Source organism: Triticum aestivum, chromosome 4A, assembly GCF_018294505.1.
Source record: "Triticum aestivum cultivar Chinese Spring chromosome 4A, IWGSC CS RefSeq v2.1, whole genome shotgun sequence".
Lineage (NCBI taxonomy): Eukaryota > Viridiplantae > Streptophyta > Magnoliopsida > Poales > Poaceae > Triticum > Triticum aestivum.
This window is the reverse complement of record NC_057803.1, coordinates 254964559-254984605: the sequence shown is the minus strand read 5'-3', so window position 1 is coordinate 254984605 and position 20047 is coordinate 254964559. Positions and strand designations below refer to the sequence as shown.

The 20047-nt window shown below is 43.9% G+C and overlaps 1 pseudogene; it reads left to right on the top strand.

Moving 5' to 3' along the window:
• Positions 1-10544: 10544 nt before the first annotated feature.
• LOC123083789 (BAG family molecular chaperone regulator 7-like) lies at positions 10545-11860 on the top strand (annotated as a pseudogene).
• Positions 11861-20047: the final 8187 nt, after the last annotated feature.

The window sequence follows — 20047 nt, the reverse complement described above, 5'->3', positions numbered from 1 at the left end:
GTACTGACGATGGGGAGTTATTTCAGGGCGGCGAGGTGCCGGCGGACCGGCGGTGGGGAGTTATTTCGGGGCGGCGAGGTGGCGGTGGGTAGTTATTTTGGGGCGGCGAGGGGGCGTGCGGTTCGGCCGCTGGTGGCTGACGGCTCAGGGGATGGAGGTTGAAGACGAACTGCAGGCCCTCCCTAAACTATCCCATGTGAACTGCCTCTCTTCTACCATTGCGTTCAGTTTCGACAGTAACATTGAGATTCCACAGTAAATTTTACATCTATCAGTTTTTGGTAATGCATTTTACATCATCTATTGGAGATGCTATTAGAATCCCACTTGAGATTAATGATGTTTGTCTTGTGCTGCTTCAGCCTTGATGTCTTACGGCTCACTGGAGCTGCTCCAAGGATGGAACGATCCATCACAACAGAGCAGTGCCCTGGACGCCGTCTACAGATTCCTCAGATCTTCCTCCACACCTCCGATAGCCACCTCTGCCTCAACTTCTTAAGAGACCACCCCAATGATGCTGAGGTCGACACGGCTACGACAAAGAGGTTGTACACTTGTCGCATCACTTATTACTCTACATTCATGTCGATCCATTAGGCCTCTTGTGGTTCAACGGAAAACATAGCAATAGGAAATTTTCCTATGGCACTATACTATTCAATTATTCATGCATTTTGTTGAAAGGAATGGAGCAAAAAATCCACCTGGACCTACTTCTCAAAATCATATGGATGAAAACAAGACCAAGTGCATTAGTGGCAGAATAACATTCTAACTGTACATGCTTTCATATGGTTTCACTTTATTTTGGCCATGTTTCTTTGCATTCCTCTACTCCTCCTTTTCCTGTGAACCAAACAACCAAGTTGAAAAAAATCCCGTGTTCACAAATGCTCTATTTCCCATGTGCATTCCTATCCTATTCCGATGTTTTTCCTCCTATCCCTGTGTTTTTAGAATCATGCAAGCCAAATGAGCCCTTATAGAATTACTTCAGTTACAGGTAGGTGCCGAAGAAAACTTTGTGTGGTTTGTCCTGCTCCTGCCGCGACGTCGTCCACCTCACCTGAGCTGCTCCATCGACAGAAGCATCCACCAAACCAGACATCACGACTCCTGACCGTCTTTCGCTGCCTCAGATCTCCTTCCCTGCTGCCGGCACCCACCGCAACGACATCACCATCATCGACTCAGCAGATGAACCTGAGGATTACACGAGTCCACAAGAGAGGTCGCACTCTTTTGTTTCTACTTATGTTATGCATTGCTTAATATTACCTGCTACTTTATTGTCCTGTTCACCTCTTAGACTCCAAGTTTGGTCCAAATTGATGTTCAAACTTGAGTTCCAAATTAGTTGTGGGGTACATATCGAGGCAGCAATGAATAGTATCTCTTTCTAATATCTGGTTCACCTAGGGTATACCTATGTTGTTCATCTTGGATGGGAAACAAATAGTAAAGCTATCATCATCATCTGTTTTTTACTAAATTAAAGTAATCATCAGCCTTCTATCATTATTTTTGGATCCATTCACTGGTTGTAACCATTACTCTAGATTTCTGCATGCTCTCCTTACATAATCTCACTATATTTTTTGTATGCATGTCAGATATTGTACAGAGTCATGCTGAACATGTAGAGAAAAAGAGAAGAGTTTTGCGCGGCAATACAACACTACTAAGGAAAACCTTATACGCAGAACTTTAGCAGTAGCACTTGCTAAAAAACGGTGCTATTGCTAAATAGCAGTAACGCGTGCTAGATAAACGCGCTATAGACACAAACGTAGCAGTAGCGCGTCTCCTTTTAAAAGCTCTACTACTAAAATTCTCACTACTAAGCCGACAGGCTACATATAGTAGTAGCGGTCTTCTAGAAAGAGCACTACCGCTATGTTTATTTTAGCAGCGCGTTTACTATGAAATGCGCTACTGTTAATGAAAAGAAAATTAAATGAAAAACAAATAGAAAAGTAAATGAAAATGAAAGAAATAAAAAAAAGAGAAAGGGAAAAAATGTAAAGAAAAATAAATGAAAAAATGAAAAAGGAGAAAGGAATAGCAGTAGCGTCTGTTCATCAGAGGCGCTATAGATAACTTAGCAGTACCGCTTGTTTAGACCCCCGTTATAGAAAGAGAAAAGTAAATAAGGAAAGGAAAGGAAAATACATAGCTATAGCTGTAGCGCGTTTACTGAAAAGCGCTATAGGTAACTTAGCTATAGCGCTTTTACAGAAACGCACAACCGCTAACTTTGACTTAACCCAAAAGCGGTTTCCTCCCCGGCCACCACTTCTCCCCCAAATCTCTCGCCCCACTTCGTTGTCGTCTCCCCAATTCACCGTCGCCCTACTTCGCCGCCGTCTCCTACCGACATCAACGCCCCTAGAGCCACCAGAGCCGTGCGCCGTCGATGCCACCGGAGCCGCGCGGCCTCATCAACGCCACCGGAGCCGCCCTCAGCGCCAGCGGAGCCACAATCGACGCCCTGCCTCCCTCGCCACAACTGCCTCTCTCACCGTCACTGGAGACGCCCCTGCCTCCCTCGCCACCACTGCCTCCCTGACCACGACCGGAGCCATCCTCTGTAAGCCCCCACCCCTCCTCTCTCTCTCATGCATAGCACAAACATTGGATAGCTAGCTAGGTTAACGAGTTTAATTATGTTAATTATCTAGGTTAGTGCAAAAATTTAGTTAGGGCTTTGACAAAGAACTGGTTAGGTTAACTAGTTTAATTAGGTTAATTATCTAGGTAAACTAGGTTAACTAGCTAGGTTAACTAACTAGGTTAAATAGCTAGGCTAATTAGGTTCGTTAGGTTAACAAGCTAGGATCATGTTTAAAATAAAAATTTATTATAGAGCATTAGGTGGGAAGGGTTAGAGAAATGGAGTTCCTTTGCAACTTAATTGGGTTCTGTCCTAGGCAGAGAAGCGTTAGACAAAATAATGTGTGTGTGAGAGAGAGAGAGAGGAATAGCTAGAACATAATTTGGGTTCTGTCCTAGGTAGAGAAGTGTTTAGTGAGGTCATTTTGCAAAGGTTTTTGATTTTTGAAAAGTCCACTATTTTTCTAGGAAAAGAACTTAGGCAAGTTTTATTTTAAACATGATCCTTCCTAGACTTTTATTGTTGTTTCCAGGGAAGTGTGGTTCGATTGTGGCCCGGTTAGTCATGTTATATCTTTTCATTGAAGTGTGGTTCGATTGTGCCTATGTGGCCTTTTGTTGTTTCCAGGGAATGAAGCGTGGGTGGCCTATGTTTTGCCGGAATGTTGATTCATTTTTGTTCCGGCAAATTTTAGGTGCTCGATTTGTCCACTTTTTAGCAAGGTCATGCCAAAATTTTACGTGAATTTTGGCATGACTTGTGCTACAAACTAGGACATATCGAGTGCCCGTGATTTGCTGCACCGGGAAGGAGTCAAAATTCCTGCAAAGCGTAGGCCTTTTTTATGTCATTATTCATTTTATTGGTCTAGAATTAATTAACAAGATTTAATCGTAGGAAACATGACTAGCAATGATGAAGGACAAGGTTCTGGTGACCGCGACAACGTGTACCTGGCGGCAGAGGAACTTTGGAGGGAAGCCGACGATCAACAGTTGATGTTGCTGGGTCCACCTGTCACATCGAAGACTGAGACCGACATCGAGACCGGCACTAAGACTGAGACCGGCATCGAGACGGGCGCTGAGACTGAGATCGGCATCGAGACCGGCGCTGAGACTGAGACCGGCGCCGAGACGAGAAGAGCTGATAAAGAAACGAAAGCAAAGAGGCGACTGCTTCCTAACAAGCTCATGACTACTAGACTGGTGGTCACGGAGGTGGACGACGGCAATTTTGAGCCAAACGGGCCCGAGGAAGTGCGCGCGTGCTACAACTATCAAATAGGCCGCATCATACGGACAACCGCCACCATCAACGATGAGAAACTAAATGAGATAGATAATATGAGGCCCTCCCTCCTAAAGAAGATGCAACAGATATTCTTGTTCCCGGGCTGGAATGAAAAGGATTATAAAGATCCAGATAAGGACCCGGCAATGAAGAAGATAAACAAACACGCCATGAGCAAGTTTACCGACACGTTGGCCGCCTGGAAAGCAAGGGTGAAATATCGGATCGTCAACGAAAAGGAACCCTACTCCGAGATTGTAAAGGATAATCCGACAATCACAGCAGAGCACTTTGAAAAATTCAATGAGGCTTGTGAGGCCCAAGCTACCAAAAAAAGTCGAAGTCCATGAAGGGGCTTCAACAGAAGAACATTGGGTGCCACCACCTCGGAAGCCGTGGTTACGGCCGGAAGAGGTCCATATGGGCCAAGGAGGACACGGAAGCCACGAGTCTGGGCATCCCAGACCCCTTGGCGGAGTTCACCGTCTCGCAGGAGCGTGCCGTCCTCAGGGCCCGGCACCTATCGGACCCAGTGAAGAAGGTTTTCGAGAAGAACGCGGTCACGACGGTCATGAGACTGCTGGTAATTTTAGTTTCTGATCAATTCGACTGCATGTTAGTCATATTTGTAAACGATCCTTGTGCCTTTTGAAGACAGAGCAACACAGGATTGCAGACGAAAGCGACTTGTTGTCTGAGGCATTGGCGAGGCCCAAGTGGGACACTCCATTCAACCGGGCATTGAACATATTGAAAAGACTCCCGGTGGAGACTCGACCGTCGTATGGACGCGTGCACGGTGTCGGAGATGGCACCACGTGGAAGAAGTACTACTGTGAGACCACGGAGGAGAGAAAGGATAGACGGAGGTTAACTGAATAAAACATCGACAAGAAGGTTGAGATTGCGGTTGAAAAGAAATCATTTGAGACAATCGCAACAACGATTGCTGCCGCAAAATAGGTGCTTGTAGATATGTCTAATACCTTTGTTCCGGCCGTTTTCAATTGGCGCAGGCAAAATCCAGAAAAAAATGCAGCGGCCTTTCCCCTTGTTGACTTCCTCTGGAGCAGCTCGACTAGCATTGCACCAGCACCTGCAGCTGCACCTGCTCCCGCACCGGCTCCTGCACCGGCTCCTGCACCTGCTCCCGCACTAGCTCCGGCACCAGAATTGCTCGGCGGTGCTTCGTGTTTGGCTGAGCTCGACGCCCTCACGGTATCTGTCACACCGCCCCCTTTAATAAATGTATAATCTCCCGTTTTCGTTGCCTTTCGGATGTCTCACATCGCAGACTTTTCTTTGCAGGCTGACGAAACCCCGTGCACCATATTGTACACTATCGGCGACTAGAAGGTGGACGTGGGGAAGGCGACGGTAATGGAGCCGAAGGAACCATTGTTCCATAGCCGGCTGATCCCCCCGGAAGTCTTCAAGGTTTCCGTGGCCAGTGTCAAACCGGGCCACAAGAATTTGACTCCTCTGGTACCAGTGGGGGATGATGACGAGACCCCGCGGCGGCTTGGTGATTGTTGAAATGGGTGGGTCCTGTTGTGGCCAAAGAGTCTGCTTCATCTGGAGGCGGCCGGGAGCACAGCCACGAGCATGCAGTTAGGTATGAACATCAACACCTCGCCTACTCCATTAGTCGCTGGTGACGTTGCCGTAGATGAGGATGAGGATGAGGATGACACTCAACAATATGTCAATAGTGGCGCCTACTTTAGGGTTTGAGCGTCATGAGTCGGTGCCTAAATTGCCGCCTACGGAGTCTGAACGTATTATGGACAACCTTCCAGTAGTAAAGAAGTCTAGGAAGAGACCAAGGAAAGGCAAAAAAGCTGCTTCTATGATCCAACTGCCTCAGCAGCCCCGGGTTCAAGACCGTATAGATATCCTCAGTGCGGCAAAATGGCATATCCCCGGTCAACCAACCCCACCTCAAGCAGCGCTAGGGGCTAGATTCGGCGATTTAAGGAGACTTCACGATGATGTGTTGCGGATAGAGAAAGGCCTCATCGCCTGGAAAAATCCAGGATACCCACTCTACGTGGTTAACGTGCCGCGGGGATTGTCGTACGTTGACACATTCCCCGCGGAGAAGTTCTTCCTTCATTCGATTACATCTTCGACATGTTTCACTAGAAGAAGCTGGATTTTGCATTTGTCCGCCTTTATGCTTTGCACGTGAACTACCTCATTGGGGTTGAGCAGATACCTCATATCTGTGTCGCTGACCCGTACTTCATGCACGAGGCCTTCTTGGGAATCTACGCAAAGCACCGTGAATACGTGAGGGAATACATCATCAATTTCATGCTCGCCAATAAGGACAAGGAGGCGATTCTCATGCCTTATCATCCCATGTAAGTCATCCACGCGGATGTCCTTCCTTTGATTTCAATCATTCATTTGCACGGTGGAGGCTAATTAATTTGAGGTGTACTTATTTTGCGCAGTGGCGGGCGCGCGGTCCTCATCATCCTCTACCCCCGATACTCCCACGCTCTTTACTTGAACTCGTTGAAGAACATTAACAAAAGGATTACACCCACATCAAGTCTGTTCTCGACAGTGCTATGTTTTACTACGGCGCACGGGGCGGTGAGGTCAAGGAGAAGAAGAAAAGGGACGTCAGGCCCGCCTTCGGCCGTAAGACTGACTTCTGCTGCATCTAGCAACCGAGTGATTCTCTTAATGATGGATTCTATGTCCTACACCACATGCTGGAGTACAGACGGGATCACCAGAACCTTCGCATGTCACCTACATCTGGCGATGCCCATATTCTACAATGGGCAAAGAACTTAGGAGATATCGAGGATCATCGACTTCGAGCTGAGTTCTATCACATCCAGCGTGAACTTACCCAAATCATCATGAAGGAGGTCGTCGGAAAAACAGGGACGTTCTACGAAGAAGGACAAATGTCGCGGGAAGACGTCCGAACACGCGTAGCCGCTCGACATCTCAACCTGAAGCCTTTCACTAAGCTCGGGGACTCTCTCCCTGACTTGGATGGATGGCACGACATGGAGTGATTGTCGATATATGACAATGTGTCCGTTTAGTCCATACTATCTGTATGAAGAAACTTTGAATTATGCACAAAGAAACTTTATTTGTGATGTAATTAAACCGTCCTTCTCGACTAGCGAAGATCACTCTTGTTAGGTTATTTTGGGTACGAAGAACTTTGTTATTTATGCTTATGATATGTTGCTTCTATTTTTGCCAATTCTATCTCTTTCTGTTGCTCAACTATATATGTTGCATATCATCGACTCATGTGAGGATGCAGGTGTATAGATCATCGATGGCGAAGAAGTGCTATGCTAGGAGTATACGACGAGTGGCCGGAATGTCAGGCCCAGGTGTACCGGTTTCCGGTTTCCAAGCGACAGCCAGTAGTTAGTTTAGGTTCACACAAAGTGATAGCTCTTCTTGCGTATATCATTGTTTAGATGGATGATGATGTAGTTGCAAGTAATCGAGACTTGTATCGCTATTTTCGAGATGATGATGAGAGACCACTTTTGTGTTGGATGATGATTATGATGATGACATGATTTGATGAGACTATTTGTATGTATATGCTATGATTACATTTGTATGTGTATGATTTGCTAAAGATTATTGTATAACTCCTATTCAAATACAAAAAAAATATGCAGAAAAAAAACAGAAACTAATAAAACTAGCAGTAGCGAGGGGAAGAAAGTTAGCAGTAGCACTTCCTTACCAGTAGCGCTTCCTGCTAAAAAGTACTGCAGATATTAGCAGCAGCGCTCTGCACTAAAGCGTGCTACTGCTAGCCATGTAGCAGTAGCGTGGGACGACATGTGCTACTGCTACACGTTAGCTGTAGCGTCTTATCAGTAGGGCGTCCACCCGCGCTACTGATAGGGAAAATACCCGTGCTACTGCTAGGGTTTTCCCTAGTAGTGCAATGTCATGCAGACATCGCTCCATGGTGGGTTCAATGGCAAACCCTCCCCCCTCTCTAGATTGTAATCCAGAGGAAGATATCTATTCTGAGGCGGATTCAGACGTAGTTGACCACTCCTATCTACCCCGCAAGGTGTTTGCTCTAAGTTGGCACGATGATGTTAGTCATATCATGCATATGTTGCCTTGCAGTGCCTATTTTCGACATCATATATGTCATCTTCTTAGTTTAGACATGTTTTGTAATGCCACCTGTTTAGTATCAATATCATATATGGGAATTATGCAGTCTCATGTCTTTTAGCCAGCCATAATATATGTGAAATGTGCAATGCCATCCTGTTTAACCAGGCATCATATATTTGAATGATATCTAGACCACCTTTTCTTCATTAAATTTCCATTTGTTGACAATGTTTGTACATTAAACTACTCTTCCTATGAATCAACCATTTGAGTGGGTGATGGAAAAATCTGGAGTGAAAACAAGGCCTTCAAAGCAGACAGTGCTACCTGTCGAAGCAGATCTCTTGCTGGGTCCTGATAGCTCCTCAGAGATGGATTCGGAGACAGATGACCAGCCCTATTCCCCCACCAAAGTGTATGCTCTAAATTGGCATGGTTCTACTACTCATATCATGCATATGGTGTCTTGCATTGCATAGCTTAGACATCATATACACAATATTCAACACCATGTTCTTAGTTCAGACATCATATATGCGAATGCCCTCCGCTTAGCATATAAATCACATATGTGAATTGTATCATGCGATCTTGGTTACTTAGATAACATGTATGTGAATTACGTCATGTGATCCTATTTAGTTAGTCATCATATCTTTGAATTATGTTATGCTATGCTATCCAGTTTAGATAGACATCATATATGTGAAATTATGTCATGCTATCCGTTTTAGTTAAACAATTTACATGTCAATTATTTAATGCCCTCTTTTTTCCACACTATCTATTGCATCTGTCTCTCATACAATGTCTGTACATTCAATTATGTTTCCTGTTAATCAACCATTTGAATTGGAGCGGGTGATGTCAGTATCTAGCAGAGTAAAAACATGGTCTTCAAATAAAACACCCCCGTTGTACATGCACGAGAACTAGTCATACCACACATAACCCAGACTCTCGCAGATTTTACCCCTACTGCGATGGACAGAGAACCAACTTCACCCAATCTAACCCCAACCCAAGCAGATAGTAACCCAGTTCCTGTTGACACATCACCATCTCCACCACAGATATCCCAAACAAGAGCAGTTAGTATGGAAGCTCCAGTGCCCAAAGCACCAGTACTACCACGACGAACCCCAACTCCACCAGATAGTACACCTATTCCTATGGAGGAAGCACAACCAGCCATTCATAGTTTAGCATCTATTGCATTTGATGTTGTTAAATCCTATGTGCGTATCTTCCCATCATGGAAATATTATACTGAAGATGAAGGAAAATCCCAGTTGCAGTTGTTTGTCCAGGAGTTATGTGTAAGTAACGTTATTCATGGGAATTACTTTGCTTTGTCCCATCCATTCTACCTCCATGATGGTTATAATACAGCAAATTTTCCCATTTTTCTCTATAGAGAAGGACCGATTTGGAAACTCAGGATGAGGTAACCTGGGCCGATACCTCTGCTCTATTCAAGAATGCTTGGTGGTAGTATCGGAATTACCTCAAGAAAATGTACTTCACTAGCAAAGAAACTCATCAAATTCCCTTATGTTCTCCTAAGACACATTTACTGGACGATGACTGGGAACGCCTTGTTCTTTACTGGTCCCAAACCAAGAATGTGGTAAGGTCTATGAGCTCATTTTATTTTAAGTACTATATGCTTGCGTCTTACTGTACTCTGTTCATGTAGAACAAGTGCTTAAACCTGAAGAACAATTGTTCTCATTTAAGATTACATTGCTATCGTGCATACTGCTTTGCTCTTGTATCACTGTATTTACTCATACAAACTTATTTTTAAATTGAACTATCCAATGGAAACTCCAATGGCACAACAGGTATGTTTACGCATGTTTCTTTAACAGGTTTGCTCTTATAAATAGCTATATTGATTTCAATTTCAATTGTGTATACAATTGACTTATCATATCATGCACATTACTAGCATCATAACAGGGCCAATAGTTTTGTTGTACATGTAGACCCGTGGTACCCATTTGAAATCTTGTTGTGCCATTTAGTTTCCTACGCTTTGTATTATTTCAGTGCTGCTTTCTCTTGAACTGATATCACTACTGAAAACAGGGAATTTGCCACCAGCCAGCTCTTTGCCATCTGCCAGCTGATGGCAAAGAACGTCTTTGCCATCTGCTTATAAAAAACAGATGGCAAAGAACTGACAGACGGCAAAGAACATGGTTGCCATCAACCAATTCTTTGCCATCTGCTAGTGGATGGCAAATAATCTTTGCCATATGCCAGCAGATGGCAAAAAGGTTGGCAAATCCTATGGTCGTCAAGCGTGTAACGGCGTACCAGCCCCACCTCTTTGCCATCTGCCAGCAGACGGCAAAGATTCTTTGCCATCTGCTGGCAGATGGCAAAGAGATGCGGTTATTTTTTTCTAGGTAAAAAAAACTGTGGGGTTATCCCCTCCCTCTCTCCCCACCCATCCAGGTAAAAAAAATGATGTTCGCATCTCATCCACACACCACCACCTACCTCCTCCCTCTCCGCCTCCTGCCCCTTCCTCCCACCCCCATCCCCATCCCCCTTCACTTTCCCCAACCACCCCGACCTCCTCGACCTCTACCTCCCCGCCGACCCCTTCTTCGCCCCGCCCCCCATCCCCTCCCCGCACGCCTTCCTCCTGCACGACCTCACCGACCGCGTCGCCACGCTCGAGCTCGCGGCCCGCGCGGCCACCCCGCAGCCGGCGCGCCGCAAGTACACCTACGCAGCCATGGAGCCTGGCGGCCGAAAGGTCAAGTGGACAGCGGAGGAGAAGCCGCGCGGCGGGGGCCAGGCGCTCAAGTGGGAGGCGGAGCTCGCCTCCCCCAACAACGAAGGATTCGACCGCAAGTAGAGGTGGGAGGCCAAGTCCAAGGGCGGCGCCGGAGGCAAGACCAAGACCAAGTGGGGCACCGAGATCAAGGGCAAAGGCTCGCTCGAGCCATGGTCGCATGCCTACACCTGGGAGGAGGACTTCACCGCCTCCGACGACGACGAGGATGAGCTGGAGGACGAGCAGCGCAGGCCGGAGAAGCCCAAGAAGATCAAGGCCGCCGCCAAGGACAAGGAGGATGACAAGAAGAAGAAGAAGCCGGCGAGGACGTGCGTCCAGATCAAGGAGATCCCTGAGGAAAACACCTCCGGCTGCAACGCTATCCGCAAGGTACGGTACTCAGCACAAAAGATGAGATTTTTGCGGGGGTTTGGGTTTTGTGGCCCGATCTCAATGAAATGTGTGATTTCCAGTAGAATTTCCAATAGATCCAAGTTACCTCTCGCGGGATTTGAGAGAAAATTTGGAATTTTAGAGGATGCTAGTGTCCACACTCTAGATCTGTGCTTAGTACTGGCTACGGATTAACTGAACTCTGCTCTGAATGATATCAGCTTGAGGATTCTGCTCCCTTGCAATGCACTATTGTCATATGTGTAGTGACCGCCTGACATTTGTCTCTCTTTCTGATGATGCAGGCCTTTGCCATCGGGAACGGCAAGGGGAAGGCCAAGGAGCTGTCGCCGCAGGATGCCGCGCTGCTCATCTAGATGAACTACAGGGCACACCTCGCCCACCGCTCCCAGGTGCTCAGCTGCCTGCGCGATCTTGCCGTCGCCAAGGCCAAGCTCAAGGAGCTTCGGTCCCTCTTCTACAACCTCTCCTACAGGCGCCGCCTCTCGCACGACCACGAGGAGCGCCAGAGGTTCTCCGAGAAGATCATTGTCCTGCTCCTCACTGTCAACGCGCTCGAGGTGAGCTCCGTCACGGCCTGTTTACGATTGCCGATTGCTGATTGCTGATTGCCATTGCTGTGTTGTGCATTTGAAATTCAGTTACTGCATACACTGGTTAACACTATTACTAGTGAGACAAAAAATAAATAAATGAAAGCACACAAGGATGATTACCATGCTATTTAGCTCAGCATCTGTCCAACATATGTATGCACTTGAGATGAGTATAGTGAAGGAGAATGTAGTCTGTTTCTTGTGATAACTGAATAATTTTCTGTCATTGCCTTTGCCCCTGTAGGATTACGCGTCTGTTCATCAGTTACTGTGTTTATAGCTCTCATTGTTTTATGAACTCGAATAGCATGGGTTGCTTCCTGTTCTTGTGCTACCTTTCACTCTTTTATGAACTAACTAGCAAAGTGGCCCGCTCGATGCGCGGGCTAGACTTTATACAGTTTAATTAATAGAACATACTAAGTCAACTAATTTGCGACGGATGTAATATTATTTTATTAGTCTAAAGAAAAATTATGACCAAGTGTGATGACTTTTTAAAATTTAATTCTTTTGCGAACATAGTTGTGCGAGCAACACCTAAAGTACTTATTTACTTATATTAAAATTGCATTGTTAATCCAATAATAGATATAGTTGACAATCATTGTAAATTTTGTACCTACTAAATTCTACTATTGAAATATGGAAAATTGATGAAGTTTTTAGTACAACATATTGGTTAAATAAGTAGCAATACACTGTGTTCATTTAGTAATAGCTGTTCATTTGGTAGTAGGTTCGGCCTGTATTCCATTTTATTGAGAAGAAAATATAAACATGTATGAATATAGCACAACAATCTTTTAGCTTATCAATTTTTTTATGTTCATTTGAAGTTGAAAAATAAAGCTCAAACTAAGACTTGTTCCTATTTGTTTTACTTAAAGCCTAAACGTGTTATGTATCACATGTATATGTCAGGTGTCATGATGCTTAAGTAAAAATCTTAGATCAGACTGATTGTATTTTTTTTAATTGAAAGTATGAAATTATGCATGCAAGTACGCATATACATGTCACTAGTTCAGTACATCTGGAATATCTGCACATTATGGTCTACAAAGGCTATACCTATTTTGTACTTCTGTTCGGTGTTTGACAAATCATTTTGAGAAGCTACTATTTTATTGTAGTACGCGTGTTGGTCATCTGTGCCTAAAGAGATACCTGTAATCTTGAAAGACTTATGATGCCAATGTTTCGTGAAAAAGAGAAATTCATAATTTTAAGAAGTTTGAAATATAATCTTGTGGATCGTGCTAACTGAAGATAGGGCTACTGAACAGGTCATGTGGATTACTCTGTTGGTGTGTCCTGTAGTCATGTGGTGCAGCCATTTTGATGAAAAAGTGAGTATATATGAGAGTTACAAAATTCTCAAAACACGTTCACGAAATCATGATGGAGCATCAGTGGGATAAATCATTTATTCAGTTAATGTAGACATAAGTTGTAACCATGTTATTGCTCAGCAGGCATATTTCTGATGGGTATGCTTATGGCATCTTGATTAATCACTCACGATGCTCCTCAATTCAACAGCACAATCATGTTCTTGTGGACCTCGTCCTTTTTTTCTAATCAAAACCTAAAGTCACAGAAACAATGTATCAGCTAGTTTGTACATGAACCACAACATCACTCATAAATTTATAATATCGATATACTATTTCGAGCGAGTACAAAATTCCATGTACATACATATATCCATCGGTACTGTAATCTAGCGAGCAATCCATGGTTTCATTTGTGATGCATATTCTCCTCTTATGTACCATGTGAAAGAAAGCAAAAACGGTGATGCCATACTTTAGGGAATTAATTGCAGTTCCTAAACTTGTCTTCATGTATAAATGCTCTGAATAAGAGTTCCAAGTGATCAAACTCAGTTCCTAAACTTATCTAAAAAACATCTCAAGAAAAAAATCTTGTTAATAATGTCTCCTCAATGTACAAGTATGGATGTGTGTGAACGATACTGTTAAGGTTTTCAGACAATTTATCTCACGATGCTTCCATTGAGGGTAGTGTCGAATTAAGGCCATCAGATGCTAATTTTGCTCACAGTATGTACCTTGAATTATCTAATTAATGTAGAATTTTATAATTAATGTAGAATTTTCTAGACTAATTATCTTGCTTCTAATTAACCCATCAATTACTTTTTATATATAAATAGATATGACTGACTCGTCAAAACCAAATGTGCAGTCCATGTGCGAGAAGAACGGCCAGACCCCTCCGCCGATGCCAGTCATTGCTTCGGCAGACACGGTGAGTTTCATTTGAACGGTCATTAGTTACTAGTCTTCACATTTGAGTTGCATCATGCTAACGATACATTGGAAATAATCTTTGGTGCAGCGTAACTCCCGACAAGCATCGACTGATCCTTCTCCGTCTGCCACTGGCGCGACCGGTCCTACACCTACACCTACACCTCCGTGATGACGGTAAGTTTCCCAAGTGTTTTGCTTAATAGAGTTTTGTTGTGATGCCATGTTGTATCTACACATATCGTTCATAATGTGTGTATGTTTGAAATGCATTGTATGTGTGGGATTGGACACCTAGTCGTGTGCCTTTGGTAGCCTTCCATACAGGGAAATGCCTCCTAGTGCTTCCACTGAGCCATGGTAGTTCACTACTGCTCCGGAACACATGGATTGACCGGCATGTGTCCTTGTTTGCTTCTGTGTCTGTCCCTACGGGGAAATGTCACGCGGTGTATCACCGAAGTCCTTGTAGCTTGCTACGACTTGGTTGCACTCGCTGATGACCGACACGTGCATTGTTGGGTCATGTATGTCTGTCCCTGTACGTTTGTGCCACGTTGGTTCTATGACTAGTCATGTTGGCCCGGGTTCTCTGCCATATGGATACTAGCGACATAATCATATACTTAGCATTTTTTCCTCCAAAATGACTCAATATGTTTAGCTAGCTCAAAAATGACATAATAAGCTTAATTAGCTCCAAAATGACATATTTAACCTAGGATAGCTCTAAAATGACTCATACTTAGCATTTTTCCTCCAAAATGACTTAATATGCTTAGCTAGCTTAAAAATGACATATTTAACCTAGGATAGCTCTAAAATGACCCATACTTAGCATCTTTTCCTCCAAAATGACTTAATATGCTTAGCTAGCTCTAAAATGATATAATATGCTTAAGAAATGACATATTTTAGGTCCTAAATGACTTCATATGCTTAGCTAGCTCCAAAATGACATAATAACCTTACTTAGCTCCAAAATGACCTATTTAACCTAGGATAGCTTTAAAATGACCTATACTTAGCATTTTTTCCTCCAAAATGACTCAATATGCTTAGCTAGCTAAAAAATTACATAATAAGCTTAATTAGCTCCAAAATGACCTATTTAACCTAGGATAGCTCTAAAATGACCTATACTTAGCATCTTTTTCTCCAAAATGACTTAATATGCTTAGCTAGCTTCAAAATGACCTATTTAACCTAGGATAGCTCTAAAATGACCTATACTTAGCATCTTTTCCTCCAAAATGACTTAATATGCTTAGCTAACTCTAAAATGACATAATATGCTTAAGAAATGACATATTTTAGCTCCTAAATGACTTCACATGCTTAGCTAGCTCCAAAATGACATAATAACCTTACTTAGCTCTAGAATGACCTTAGCATGGTTTACACAAAAATGACTTAGTATGCTTAGCTAGCTCAAAAATGACATAATAACCATACTTAGCTCCAAAATGACCTATTTTACAGATATAAGTTGCATCATAATAATCTTCACATTTTAGTTGCATCATAATAATCTTATTCTTCTAACTTTTTTCGTTCCCATTTTACAGATTTGCTTAAGATCACGGAAGCTTGGGTTGATGGAGTGCTTGTATTTAGTTTTTGCTTTGACCTTGTGAAACTTGCTACCTATGGATGAAACTATGTATATGTATGGATGAAACTTGCTACTATTGGTGACATGTATTGGATATATGTGTTCATGACTATTGGTAATATGTGTTAAATATGCTATATTGGTCATATAAATATATTTGTGTTTGATTTTCTATGAAAATGAATTGATATAAGAAAAAACAAAATTAAATGGGGCAATATAGTCACTTTGCCATCAGCTGGCAAATGGCAAAGAGGCCACATGTCATCTACATGTAAAATTTGGGCTGGCCTATTTGGGCTCTTTGCCATCTGCCAGCATATGGCAATGCTCTTTGCCATGTGCTGGCAGACGGCAAAGCATGTAGCCTTTGCCATCTGCTGGCACACGGCAAAGAGCGTGCATACTTTGCCATCTGCTGGCAGACGGCAAAGAGCCTGCAGCCTTTGCCATCTGCTGGCTGACGGCAAAGTATGCCGTTAGCCTTCTAACGGGGCTAACCCCATTAAGAGGCTTTGCCATCTGCCAGCTAATGGCAAAGCCACAGGCTCTTTGCCATCAGCCAGCAGACGGCAAAGAAGCATTTGCCGGCAGGGTTTCAGACAAACTGTTTGCCATCTGCTGGCAGATGGCAAAGCCTTTGCCATCCGCCGACCATGCCTTTTCCATCTACCATGGCAGATGGCAAAGTGCCAGATTCCAGTAGTGTATGATTTGAACCGTGTCTCTATTTTGATTTGGCAAGACAATGCAGTGACCATAGGATATACATATATGCTTGCTTGATGCTTTTATTATGTACTAGTACTTGGCAATAGAAGACTTGGTAGTTTAATCATGTCCACCTTACTAATGAATTGGTTCACCGAAATGAGTTTCATATACTAGTACATGTGAAACCTGTTATGTGTCTGCTTGTTTCTTCTTTTAGAATGCTGACAGAATATTGGGGAAGAGTGCCTGATTAAGCAATGGAAAAGGAAGTAATGCAGATAAGGTTCGGGATAGTGAGATATGCTTGTTGGTCTCGAACAAAGCTAATAAAATAGATAAGGAAGACTATCTTGAAGACAGTGAGACAACCCCAAAGTCCTGTCTTGGTTTAGTGTTCGAGTTACTGGCCACGACCGCTTGCACAAGCTATTCAAACTCACTGTCTGAATCAGTTCGGTTTCTTGAGTCTCAACTACAAGCTGAAAGACATCGATTAGCTGTGCTGCGATAAGAAGTGGAAGGACTGCGGAAGTCCCTGGAGCATTCAGATGCACACTTTCTGGTGCAACAGCAAGCATTGGAGGATTTTAGCGCAAAATAGGACAAAGCCTATAAGCTTGCTAAGCTTATTGCCAGCATGGTGGATACTCAGGATAACGTTTCTTGAGCTCTTATGAAGTTGTTTCAGTTATGCTCTTGTTTTGCTGCCGCGTTTTTTGCACTAGTGGCCAATTTGGATGGCCAGTGTATGTAATATGCTGCTTTGTTCCCTATATTTGCACTGGTGGCGAACTTTGATGTCTAGTGGATGTAATATGTGTAATAGTTGTAATATGCCAACGTTAGTTGCTTGCTTATTTATTTCCTTATTGTCTTGTTTAGTTGTTTGCTTGTAGTCACTGCAGTTCTTTTTCCGCGTTTTTTTAGTGGCCACAATAACCTAGTTTTGGTAACTAGGCCACAATAATCAAGGCAACACATAGACTGTTGTAACCATGGGCCTCTTGTGGGCCGTAGGATCCATGGGCCTTCTACGGGCCGTAAGATCCATGGGCCTTTTACGGGCCGTAGGATCCATGGACTTTCTACGGGCCGTATGATCCATGGGCCTTATATGGGCCGTATGATCCATTGGTCTTCTACGGGCCGTAGGATTCATGCGCCTTCTACGGGGCGTGTAATCATTTCGCCAGACATGGGCCGTACTATTCGTGGACCATAACGGGCCATTAGTAGGCCGTATTTGATAACGCTATGAAAACAGCCCAACGGGTTAACGAGGCACAAATGGGCCAAATGTAACCATGGGCTGTATTTGGCCACAAGTGGAACAGGCCAGTAATAGACAGTATCTAATCGAATTCTAGAAATGAGCCCAAGAATAAATGGGCCCTGAGAAGCCAGAAAGATAACACGAGTTGGAAACGGCCCAATGGAATAATGGGCCGTTAATGGGTATAAAGGGGTACACTATTCATTGCGGGCCAGATTCACCACGGACCATTAAAGGGCCAAGAGTTACAAATGGTCTCGTATGGGCCGAAAGACATCATGGGCCATACATGGGCTGGAAGTTACAACGGGCTCGAATCATATTGGAAGGCCCAGATGAAGCTACTTGGCTTAATTCGGATAGGCCGTAACTGGCTGTGAGTTAGTGGGCCGTAAATGGGCTATATACGAACATGCCGTTAACACGCTTTCCGTGGGCTAGCCCGTTACCACTTGACCAAGTCAAACGGGCCGGCCTTTTCACCAGATTTGCCTCTATTTGGCCATGCCACATGTCGACATATCATAGGTGCCTCTTGTCCAATGAATGGATGACAACTGTCCCAACGGTGAGCCAACACGTGTTTCCTCCGGCCAATGAGAATTTTACACGTGGGAAATCCTCATTGGTCCGGGCTTTTACCGGGTTATCAGATCCAAAACCGGACCCAATAGCTTAAGGGTGTTCCATTACGGTGGATGCCACATGTCGGACACCCTTGACGAAAGCACTTCCATGACGCGCGATTTACCGTCATGGAAGTGGACACTTCTGTGATGATATTTTTGGTAATGTCATGGAACACTTCTAAGACAGCACAGGTATGATTATCTTGATTCTGTCATAAATTTGTCATGGATGTACATGCATGACAGAAAATGTGACCTACTGTGACAAACACGTATCATCACGGAAGTGTCTTTTTTTTGTAGTGTCAGTCATGACATAATGAGGCGGATCTTCGTTGCATCGAAACCGAAGAATTAATGCTTTACATTGTCGATCACCCATACCGCTAACACCCTCACGTTTTCACCAGCGGATGCATTATTCTTGGATCATAAAGTAGATAACTATTCATCCTCACTCCACTTATGCACTCAAAAAATTATAGGTCATTCCGAATGGTGCAAGATGGCTCGTCGGTGCGATCAACTTACCTTGAAGGTTGTATTCACGGTTTCTCCCGGGATGCTGTATCCATAAAATGGCCATAATTTTGCCATAAAAAACCCATTGGAGCTCCATGACCCGCCAACACAATCACAACCAAAACTTGTATGCGCCCTTAACCCACTCGCGGGCTTCGACAACTTTTCGGAGGCAAGATCCGACTTGTAAAAATGAATTCCGGACTATTTTATGCTTAAAGTCTACTCTACCACCCTTCCATGAGCTCACCTATGGACTGGTATATGGACAATAACATATAGAACAATGCACCATCCTTCATTACAAACTAGAAAGACTACAGGTTCAGTCATGACAGAAGCAAGAGCCTCCTTGTTGCATCAAAACCCGAGAATTCATGCTTTACATGGTCTATCACCCATCCCGCTACCACCCTCACGTTTTCACCAGTGTTTGCATTATTCTTGGACCATAAAGTACATAACAGTTCATCCTCACTCTGTTTATGGACTCGAAAAATCATTGGTCATCTAAATGGTGTAAGATGGCTTGTCGGTGCGATCAACTTACCTTGAAAGTAGTATTCATGGTCTGTCCCGCGATGTTGTATCCATAAAAGGGCCACAATATTGCCTTAAAATCTCCATTGGGGCTCCATGACCCTCCAAAACAATCACAAGCAACAGTTGTATGCGCTCGTAACCCACTCGCGGGCTTCGATAACATTTCAGAGGCAAGATCCGGCTTGTAAAATTGAGTTCCGGACGCTTTATGCTTAAAGTATACTTTACCACCCTTCCGTGAGATCACCTACCGACTGATATATGGACAATAACATATAGAACAATGCACCATCCCTCCATTACAAACTAGAAAGACTACAAGTTCAGTCACGACACAAGGCGGAGGCTCTTCGTTGAATCAAAACCCAAGAATTCATGCTTTACATGGTCTATCACCCATCCCGCTACCACCCTCATGTTTTTACCAGGGGATGCATTATTCTTGGATCATAAATTACATAACAATTCATTCTCACTCCATTTATGCACTCGAAAAATTATAGGTCATTCCAAATGGTGCAAGATGACTCACCGGTGCGATCAACTTACCTTTAAGTTGTATTAACGGTCTGTCCCGCGATGTTGTATCCACAAAGCGGCCACAATTTTGCCATAAAACTCCAT